This window comes from Neolamprologus brichardi, chromosome 22, assembly GCF_056152115.1.
Source record: "Neolamprologus brichardi isolate AB-2024 chromosome 22, ASM5615211v1, whole genome shotgun sequence".
NCBI classification, from domain to species: domain Eukaryota; kingdom Metazoa; phylum Chordata; class Actinopteri; order Cichliformes; family Cichlidae; genus Neolamprologus; species Neolamprologus brichardi.
The window spans coordinates 12,595,010-12,606,860 of NC_142124.1; positions in this window are offsets into that span (position 1 = coordinate 12,595,010).

Consider the following 11,851-nt stretch of genomic DNA (forward strand, 5'->3'; position numbering starts at 1 on the left):
CATTTTAGGCATACAAATTCTAATACAGGAGGTTTTAATGTACTCTTAAATAGTATGGTGCATTTATTTATTTATTTTCCTATTTGCTCTTAGTCAATGGGTGTGGGAGTTTAGGTTTACACAAGTCTGTGCACGTTTTTATTCAAGCCTGCATGGCATTCAGCCACCCAGCACTGCATGATGGGGTCCAAGCCACAAGGTGGAGACCCCACAGCATTATGAGGCAGCTCCCCACAGATCATACAAAACCTAAGTAGATCACAAGATCCTGCTGAGTGACCACAGCACCCGAACAAAACGCCTTCAGAACTTTATAAATATACTCTGTACCAAACTGTGTGATTTTATCTGCCTTTGCGCTACAGGAAGCACAGCACACTCAAGTGTGCCAAGAAAGGCTTATTTACACTTTTAGCCCCCCCTCCCTAAACCTTGCACAAGTTTCTCCATGCACGTCTACCTTTGAATGATTTTTTTTCCTAGTTCATTGTGCAAACACAGATAAACAAGCACCAGGTAAACATACAGATGCTCGCCGTTCTTGTAAACTTCTCTGGTCAAGTGAAAAGATCAACAGACCAGCCTGATAACAAATCTCTGGATTCATGCCTTGGGATAACACCGGTGGCAAACACGCACTGCATGCATTATAAAAGGCTTTTCAGGGATGTCAGTCTCTTTGCACATCTGTGTCTCTGTAGTTAAAATAATGATAAAAACAAGTGTGGTGTCTTTCCCACACAGGATTTTCTGCATAAAATGTATGCTCATTGCCCACCGGAGGTATTACACAAAAGGAGATGACACACGGGGATATTGATTCATCATTAAGTGCTAAGCTGAGGAGAAGGCAAGTACTCAAAGTGAGGAAGATGCTGAACTGCTGATCGGGTCAGTGAGCCACTTTAATAGGTACACCTGTTTAACTGCTTGTTTAAAAAATAAATGATTTTTTAACAATATTTTTTCAGCTGTTTGTTAATGGAAATCTCTAATCAGCCAATCACATGGCAGCAACTCAATGCACGTAGACCTGCGCCAAATGAAACACTAAGGTTCAAACCTGAGTATCTGAATGGGTATCAAAAGCGGTTTAAGTGACTCTGAAAGTGGCATGTTTTTTAGCACCAGATGACCTGGTGGGAGTATTTCAGAAGCTGCTGCTCTACTGGGATTTTCCCACATAACCATCTCTATGGTTTACACACAGTTTCTTCTTTTTTGGACCGATACTCACTGAGCCGCAGTTCTCCCAGTGAAAATGCCTTGTTGTTGCCACAGGTCAGATAAGAAGGCCAGACTTCATTAAGCTGATAAGAAGGCAACAATAACTAAACTAACTACTGGTTACAACCAAGGTATGCAGAAGAACATTTCTGAACACATGACACATGGGACCTTGGAGTAGATGGGCTATAGCAGCAGGAGACCACACTGGGTGCCATTTTTGGCAGCTAAGAACAGGAAACAGAGGCTACAATTCACACAGACACTTCAAAACTGGGCAACAGAAAAATGGAAAACATTTTCCTGCTCTGATGAGTCTCGATTTCTGTTGCAATTTTCAGGAGATAGGGTCACAATTTGTTGTAAACAACATGAATCCATCCTGCCTGGTATCAGTGATTCACACTTCTGCTGGTGGTGGTGCAGCGGTGTAGGGATATTTTTTGACACAATTTAGACCACTTCGTACTGACTTAGTATCATTTAACCCCAAAGCCTACCTAAGTATAGTTTCTGACCATGTCCATCCCTTTAAAACCACAGTATACCTATCTGCTGAAGGCTGGGTAATGCTCTGTGTCACAAAGATCAAATCATCTCAAACCTTTTTTCTTGAACATGACAATAATATACATGACAATTACCAAACAAACAACAAACAAACAAATATACTACTAATGTCTTATAGTCTTAAGTTTTAGGTTAATGTAAATATATTTTTAAAATCTGCTGCCGAAGCAAAATGGGCGAGAAAATTCACTCACAATTGTTTTATTAACCAGGATTTTTGTTGCTGTAGGAGTCAGGATGAAGAAATGTTCTCACAAAGAGCAAACCTCCTTAATAGAACTTGTATTATGTCCAGTTTTTACAGACATATCATCAAGAAATCTTGATCTCCAGGTCACCTTCAAGGTTGGTGATTCATAAAAATGCTTTCTAGCCTTTAGGGTGTATGGACTTGTATCTGAACAGATTCCCTACCGCCTCAGCAGAGGAGGTTTAGTCATACTTCTTTGGGGTGTTGTTGGCACAGCAGTTATAAAAGCAAGCAAGCTGCAAGCCACCGACCTCATGCTGTCTGTATATACAACCTACTTTCAATCAGGACTTTGTTACAGGATAAAATGCTCAAGTTCTGCTTATGCCAAAGGAAAAACTGCAGTCCCATGAGAGCAGCAATGTGTATTTGCACAACAGAAAGAAATTTAATGCAACTTGCAAATTCCCGGTGAGAATAGTGGCAAAAAACTAAAACAATTGAGTCATTTTGAATCAGTATCTTCTTCACTTGAACTGCACATGATCAAGATGCCTGCCTACGCAACTGGAATCTGAAATGTTTCATTAGCTTGTAGATGTCAGCCTGTCAGGTGTCTGCGCCTCAGGATGTGCTTCTTCAATCCTTCAGATGCTACTTTTGCCCCAGAGAGCTCAGATCCTCTCTTACAGTATTACAGTCAAACTGCACCAGTTACAGTACAGTGTTGTTTTTTTAGCTCGGAGTATGCAGTCATTTTAATCCTTAAAAAAAAACATGGGGCTACACACCAGACTGGTTGCCGGTCCATCACAGAGCTAACAAAGATAGACGCACAAGACATACAGTTCACACCCACAAACGCACCTACAGCCAATATGGACCATTGGAAATGACACAACCTGAGAAAAAAAGAAGGGCTCCAGATCAGCAGATTCAAACCAAGAGACTTCCCTGCACTGCTGTACCTCCCCTTCATGAACCTCTACCTGGTATTACACCACCTGGTGAACCTGCAGTCAGCTGAGACCGTAGACGTCACTTGGATGAGTGATGAAACATTTTTTCTGCCACTGAAAACGCTATGTCCAGTTGAACAGAATCAACATTTTGGGCTCCACCTGGTAGTTATTGCTTAATCTTGCTGACAAGGAAGGTTTCAGTAAGTATTTAATAGTAAATCTTAGGGCTGGAAACAGTTTGGCGACCTCAACACAATCACCACGGGAATTATTCCCTGACCAGTCGGCAAGTGGCGGTCGGCAGGTAGGTAAAATTGATTGCATAGTGGTATGCTGCTAGCAGGTTTCCACAGTTGCCTTGTAGTTTGGATGGAAGATGTTGCTGACATGTTCGCGAACACTCGCCGAGCATAGTGAAAGTTTAAAAAGTTGCACCTTTTAAAAGGTGTTGGCTATTAACTTTAATATACACACAAACTACACAGATGTGCAACAAACATGCCCCATATGGTGAAGATAGGTGGGTAAGGTAAAGCACAAAATAACGTTTTACTTCATAAGTTCATGCACTTTGCCACAAATGTTACTCAGTGCTCAGGAACTGTGAGGCAGACATGTCCTGCACGAGGGTCACAGAGTCACACCTAACAGCTTTAGTGACACAGTTACATGGCCACAAACAGTAACACATGTTCCCACACAATGGCTTGGCACAGTTTTCTTGGTACCACTGGCGAACCTAAGGAAGTCGAAATGGCCTATTCTGACAACAACAGGCTCTCTCTGTCTTCTCCAACCGCTGTGAACAGGCTTTGTCCTTCAACATTAGTCAGACGCTGTGAAGGAAGGGAAAGTTTATCTTGAAGGCTCCAAAGGTTACAACCTTTGGTATCACATCACTTTTAGGCCTATTGTTCCCAGGCATAAAATTGATATGTGTCTCAAACTGTGCCAAGACTTGTTTTAGAAAGAGAAGCAAACATGTGAACAAACGCTGCAGCATGTGACTCCCCTTTTCTGTGTCACAAGGAACATCCTGTTGCTCTGTTTAGATTGTGTGCAATGTTGAAGCAAAAGACGTGAGATGAAACAACAACAACAGCTTTTATCTGTACCCAGCATGCGTGTGCCTGTGTAAATCCAGGCTAACCGCACTGAGTATTGCATACACTTACGTAACACAACGTTGTGGTAGTGCTATTAATTGAATCACAATGTAAATGTGAAAACAGACCCTTATTCTAAAGTAACAAGACAAGAAAGCAGAGAAAAGAGAGGATGAAACAGCAGAAAGGGGAGAAAAAACTAGGAAAGACAAAAACCCACCAACATGTCAGCTGATATTGTTTGGAAACCATTTCTTCCCTTAGAGCATGATGGCCCACATCAAGCGTTTCAGCGGCCCTCGCCACAAATGGCTTGCATTGAAGTATGTAACTGCTTAAAGGAGGATTGCACAGCCTAGGCTTAAACCAGCTTCAAGTCTGTCCTGTCATTGGCCTGTAACTACATCTGTGGTGCAACAGAGCAGAGAGAAGATGATGAAGATGATGGTCATGCCATTCTTCAAACCAAGATTACAGGGAGCGGACCATTTAAGCAAAGAGGGGAAAGATTCATTTGCCCTGCTCTCAATAAAATGTTTCAATATGGGTCCCTAATGTGGCTGGAGATACGGTTACACACATGCATACTCAAGGTGGTTCATGCTGAGAAGTATTGCGTGCTGTTTATCGGAGAATTTCATGCATACTAAAAAGAAAACGTATGCTTTGTATCCGATCTCTGCAGTGATGAAAGATTTATTTTGTTTGGGTTTAACCTTTTAGATTCTACCTTTAAGATTAGGCTTACGTGTTTCTGTATTAGTGACACTAGAATGCATAATTAGATGTCGTTAGTTTTTCAATGGGATTAAAACATGCACTTTAAAGCTGCAAAAATGATTACTGTGAAGGAGGCATCCCATCGAAATGCAGTGATCGTATCACTTTCCTGTTCTTTACTTTATATCATTTTAGTGGTTTATTGGATTTTTATTATCTCGCTTTACTTTCTTGCCCTCATTTTATTATGAACCAGCTTTTTTATTTGTATAATAGAAAAAAGCAAAACCTTCACCAACATAAAGAATGATTAGAACCCATCCTTTGTTATTGCTAACACTCAGAGTTTACGGAGGTCAGCTGGCTCATTTTGACTTATGGCAGTAGGAAGAGCACGTAATAAAATTAATGACGACTGAAAAAGCTATTTGGACCTAATGGTTTACTTCGAGGCAACGTTAATATGAGTAAATCAAACTCAAACTACCGTGAAAAGAGGTTGCACCTATTCTCGGGTTGTCTGGGAATTGCCTACATGTGGACCTAGATTCACTGCATACAGTCATTGTGTGAAAGCAGTTTTATTAATATGTTCTTAAATTACTTAAAAGATAAACCTCTTCTTCTTCCACTGGATTTCTAAGCTTCAGAACTTGAAATGTCAGTGGTCCAATGCACCGTAAATAAAAAGAACTTTATGGTAATTTATTGATCAACCTAAGGCAAAGTGCTTTCATTTCAATTCAATTTTGTCTTTATAGCACCAAATTACAGCAGCAGTTGGCTAAAAGTGCTTTACTATTGTATTATTGTAAGGTAAAGACCCTACAATAACACAAAGAAAACAGCCAAATCATATGGGCAAGCAGTTTGGCAACAGTCGGAAGGTAAAAATCCCTTCTAACAGGAAGATGCCTGTGGTGGACCCAGAGTTGGGGAGTGGCAGCTATCTGCCACGACCGGTTGGGATTAGGGTAGGAAGACAAATATTTGAGAGGTATAATATTTGGAATAAATGCTACATTTACCTTTTAACTGCAGCGGAAACACATAATATTTCAGCTAATTTCCATAATGTGGCACTGTAAACCTTAAACATCCCACATCCACCTACAATGTTAATACAAAGGTTCTTAGCATAGTAGATGTGCACAGAGTAGAATTAGACTGTTGTGAAATTGAAGTGGTGTTCAAAAAATTGTTAAGAAAATTTGTCCTCCTAATCTTTCTCTCTTCCTGGGAGATTTAAGGTCTGAGTGCTTATCTGGTTACACGGGATGTACACATGGATCGAGAAAACTGCATTCACACAGACGTGGAATCGTCCGCCTTTCAAAATGCATCCACTGAGCGCGCCCAGTGATTGTGGTTTCCTGAGTAAAGCCACTTCTAATAAACATTAAACATCAGAGTGTTTGAAGGGCAAGTCCTCCATGGTCTCAGTGGCTGTGTGCATTTTTACAAACATCTGCAGAATTCCTTGATGAGACCGAAGATTCCTCTGTGTGCTTCCCATGGGAAAGGCTTAGCCGAAAGACCCAGATGAAACAACGCTGCAGCCAAACGAGGTTTCCGCAGTAACAAATGGCCACAGACAGTATATTAATGTCACACACAGAGACCTCCCATACCCAGAGGGATCCCTTTGGAGTCACACGGACTCCTAAAATACTACTACAAAAAGATCACTTTGGCATTAAAGGCAAAGTTAGAATAATAATTGGTTTGCTGACATTTATCCTTTTATTAAAAGTCAAATAATGTATTTATCAAATAACTCTTTAATCTGCTAGTTATGTGGGGGCCTGTAAATGTAATTGGAAGCCACTGTGTTCTAATCTTGTGATAATTGCCAGTTTTTATAGGTTTCACTACAAATTTTAATCCTGTGATCTCATATCACAAATGTTGTTTGAGCACCATTTCACTCATTGTATGATAAAGAGGAATTTTAAAGTATATTCAGGTTTTAAAGAAAAATGGAAATTCATAATCCATAAAAGCCCGGACCTCTGCTGAGCCGAGGCAGATCCAAAACCACCTAAATCCTCAAACCCCTCTGCACCTTTTTCCCCCGTCACTATGATGCGTCTTGTCAGGTGAAGACAGGAACTTTCTGCAAACTTCTCTCTGCTAATCGTATTCTAGCAGCTTTCTTTGATCTCAGGCAAACAGCTACAGAGAATGCCACCTGAAAACATCCATCATACAATACAGTGTAACCACTACAATGCTTCCTCTGAGTATGGGGTGGATGTGGTTGCTGGTGGGTACATGCTGGGTGTGCCAACACAGGAAACAGCACTCATCCTGTGCCACCTTCTGCTCTTGTTGCAGGCAGGAAATACCAACATGACCCGACACTGATAAGCACGAGGAGCTGAACCGTGGCCACGTGGTAAACATTGTAAGACAATAGAGAAACTGTATATTATGTATTTATGTGTACGTAAGAGTGAGAAAGCAAGAGATGTTATCTGTGTCTATACCAGCATATTATTTCAGACTAATTCCATCTTAAAATGTTATTGTTTCTGCCTCAAACTGCACTTTAGTGCTGCTAATGTTGTTTATTAAAGCGAGGGGTGAACATGATGCGTTACAGACTTCAGTTGTGTTCCAGCGTTATTGCAGTAGATAAACACTTGTAATGCTCTCACCCCAGAGAGTGTGAATGTGCTCTAAATGTGTTTAACATCCACTACGCAGTCAGCCAACACGTTCGCCTTCCTGGCCCGCTGAGAAATATGTCAAATATTTTAAGATGCACTTGAAAAGCGACGCTGTGACGTCAACAGACCAAATGGATTTAATTTAACGCCTCATTCCATAGGCTTTCCCGCGGCCTAGGCAGTCATTTTCCCTCGCCGGTTTGTAAATTTACCATGACTGCGAACATACGTTTATTCTCAGCCACTCCGTGGAAATTGGAGTCGATTCTCAGGCTCTCGTGGACGACTTTGATGATAGAGAACCTGCTCGCAATTTCTACTTTTCTAAGCAAACTTTGCATGACACAGAGCGAGATTGAATCTCTGTGTGTTCCCTCGTAGCCCGCGCATCAACACAGCACGCACATGACAAGAAAATTACAACCCTCCCCTAAAAGAGCCATTGTAGGCTTTATTCAGTGCAGCCACTGTGCTGCAGTCGCGTATAGTGCAGCTAATGATGCTCAGAAGAAGCTGCTGGTGAAGTATCACAAAATACTCTCCGGTGGATACAAAGTGTGTTGATTTTCACATGTCAAGGTTGAATACGGTTCAATGAACTTCTTTCAAATGAAATTGACTTTTTCCATTTGGACAAGATTTCACATTCACTCATTTTCCCCATCACATCTAATGAAGTTCATTTTGGCTTTTGGACCGAGGCACTTCTTTTTCTTGCTTTTTCATTGCCAGATCCCAGTGAGCTTATCCAAACAGAGTGACTGCCAGGTATCTCGCTGTGAGGAATTTCCTTACAGAGCACCCCCCCCTCCGCCACTGACTCCCCCGACACCGGCACGATTTAGACATTTCGGGAAATCAGACTTCAGCTTCCAGTTCTGCTGTGGTGCAACAGCGAGACACCGGGGTTTTTATTTATTAATCATTCTGGGTGGAATTTCATCAGAAAGTCTAGTTTTAAATATGGTGTTCTCAGACAAATTATACTCTCACAGCGAGTTACTGGCCATGCGATGAAGATGAAGGCATTTAGATGAAAAATACATTCAGCACCGGCTCTTTGGTGTCACGTTTATATTAACTAACAAAGATGATGCTTACTTTTTAGAGGAAATACAGCCGGCAGAGTTTATTTCAGAAGCAGAAACGACTTACCCGAGTCTTATCTTCCACTGCTAAATGTTCCCGTCTCTCCTGTTTAGTTCTACATTACAGAGGGGAAGAAAGAGTGTGTTTGCCACATTGTTAAAAAAAAGGGTCTTACAGCATAATCAGCTGCTGCATGCACAATACCAACACTGTCAGGGATGTGTTGGCCTCTGCTGACATGGATAACACAGCCAGTCTTTTCTTTGTTAAGGCTGCTCTTTCAAGCTGTTCTCTGTCTCTGGCTGTAAAGATCAAAACTCTGAATGCTTTAAATGTTTCAGAAGAATGTTGAAATTTTGCATGTTGGACAAGAAAGTGTGTTCATGGCTCTTTTTTTTTTTTTTTTTTTTTTTAAATACAAGATTAAGAAATCCAAGGGCATTCAGAAAAACCAATATATTACACTGAATCTGCAACATTTATACGCCTCTCTCTCTCGAGCAGTAGAGTGGACCAGGCCTAGGGCATAATAGATTAGCAAAGGAAGATTTCCTTAAATGTGCTTTCAGTGCGTTAAGATTAAATTTTGAGTGGGAGTAGGAAGAGCAGTCCACAGCGATCCATTCAGGAATATATATTCTGGCATAATGTGTTCTACATAAAAGCTCATTTTCCCCACAGCTGCCCATTTTCATGCACACTGGTCCTGTCCTAAAAAAACTGCAGAGGAAATGGCCCACACTGCGTTTATTTCCAGGACATCCTCTGCGGTCCAGCCTCATTAAAATGCATTGCCGTCATGGCTCAACTTATACTTTAAGTTGCTGCCTAAGCGCTTTGTTTCAAGTGGAGCTGGCAGGTGCACTGAAATTTTAACCTGAGCGCAGAAGCACGTGAGATGAAAAGGTTAAATGTATCCGATCTGATAATCGTGACAGAGAAAAAAAGGGAGTGTATGTGCATGTGTGTGTGTGTGTTGGTCCATCTGGCTTTATCGTGTGGAGGTTTTCCTTTTGACCCTGTCTGCATTATCTGACCGCTGGCCCGACTACAAGAACAATGACAGCAGTGGCTGTGCATTGCAGGATTGTTGTATTGTAGGAGCAGAAAAAGCTCCCGCTGGTTGCTGCTGTCTAGAGGAAAGAGTGTGGTTCAATGAAGTCAGCCACAAAATTACAGCTAACCCTCATGGATTGTTTCATTTATAGCGGACCTATTGTGTCAGAGACAGTTAGCGGTGTGCTCAAAAAGGAAAATGTTGCAATAAAGTATGCAAAATATTTCGAGATAACAGTTTGCATGACTATAAATGCAATTTCCTAGTTCTGACCCATCTTATTATATCTGGAATGACTGTAAGCTGTTATAAGACTAAGGAAGAGACCGTTTTTGCTTGGATGGGTTAAAACATCAGGACAAAGATGAGAATATTGATATTAAATCAGCACGTCAGCCACGTTTGTGTTATTCTAAATCGTTTCACTGCTCAAATATTGGCTGTTCTGTGGTTTCATATGTGTGTTTGCCTTTCCAAAAAAACCCCAAAAGTCACACGCTGTAATATTTTGTTGGATTGTCTGAAACTCGAAGATCATTTCAATAAGCTTATGCAGTGTTACAGCATTTATTTCCATCTAGAGTTGATCTATCCAAACCTGGTAGCTTTTAAAAACAAATGAAAATCACATTTTGTGGCCCACCTGCAGTACAATCATGGCACACCAGGGGGCCGCAGCCCACACTTTGAGAATCAGCATCAATAAGCCATCCTGTAATCCTGAGGAGGTTAGAAATCAGATTCACTCTGTCTTAGTGTATTAAAATATTATTAAAGAAAATGACCAAAGGGAAGAACATTAAAAAAAACGGACTGACAGTGAATTTTTAGGCCGGATCTGGAAGGAGAAATCCTACAAGCAGCCTGCTCAAATCTTGCTTCAATATAAATCTAGTCAGAAAAAGGACAGGTGCAAGGTTTCTCTCAGGCCAAAAGCAGGTGAGTAAAGTTGATCCAAAACTCTGCCACTCATAGTAAACAGTCCAGAGTTTGTACCAAACAGAAAGAAGAAAAACAATAGTGTTTGTGTTATATTATGATCTAATATGACGTTATGTTCAGCGTAACGGAGCTCTATCTCACAATTTCTGTAACTCTGGGAAAATCCTGTTTCAGGGAAGCCTTTCAGACTTGTCAAAGACATGTTAGGATGCAAGCCTCTCTTTCAACTACATCTGATATTCTTGTCTGTATAGCTGAGTGTGAAGACATGAAAGCGTGTATTAGCATGCGCCTTACAAGTAGGTAGCCCATAACTGAACAGTGTCCCACTGGTTTCAAATGGAGAAGTGGAAGAGGCTTAGCTTGAGACCCTTCGTGATTTGGTAGTTATTTGTTTTTTTGCTTATGTCTTACAGTTAAACATTTGAGAACGCCAAACAGATTTGAATATTAGACAAAGACAGCCTGAGTGAATACTGATTAGGCTCTCACCATGGAGTCCCGGAGCTTTATAAATGGTTTCTAACCCTTTCCAGACAGATAGATGTCAGTGACTTTGTTTTACAGTTGTTCTTTGTTTACAGTTATTGAAGCTAAACCACTTCCCCTTCTCCATTTGAAACCGGAGGGATACTGTTGAGTCAAACCGTTTTGTAAGTCACATGGTAGCACAAGCTTTTATGTCTTCACGCTCAGTTTTACAGACAGAAATGTTAGCAGAAAAAAAAGCACCACAAGTCAGTGAGGAAGTTTGCCTAGCAGGGCTTTGTAAATAAAGAAAGGCATGATATATTTTACCTTTGGCAAAAGACAGGCTATATTTTTCCACTGCATTCAGTCTTTATGCTAAACTAAGCAAACCCATTCTGGCTTTAGCTTCATATTTAAAATATAATTATGCTAAAGTCTTTTCATCTAACTGGTACTCTTTGTTCAGCGGTGCCAGTGAGCAGACTTCTTTACAGGTTTTACTACATAAACACTTGGAAAGTTAATTTGAGACTTTTCTGGTCTTTCTCATAACCTCCCATCGGCAGTGATAAATGAAGACTCCACATAGACTATGTTATACAGACTATATATTTACAGTGACTACACATCCAGCCCCCCTCTTTCATCTAATGAGGCTCCGAATTCCAGATGTTCTGACTGGAGCAGCTGCCAGCTGTATCCATCCAGTGCATCGCCACTTTCCATACCTCTGCTATCTCTGTCTTCTTTTCAGTTTCTGTTCAGATTCTCATGAAATCTTTTTTGTACTTTTCATGGAAAAGCACTGAGGAATGTCCTGGCATTTGGACACGGCATCATTAGCC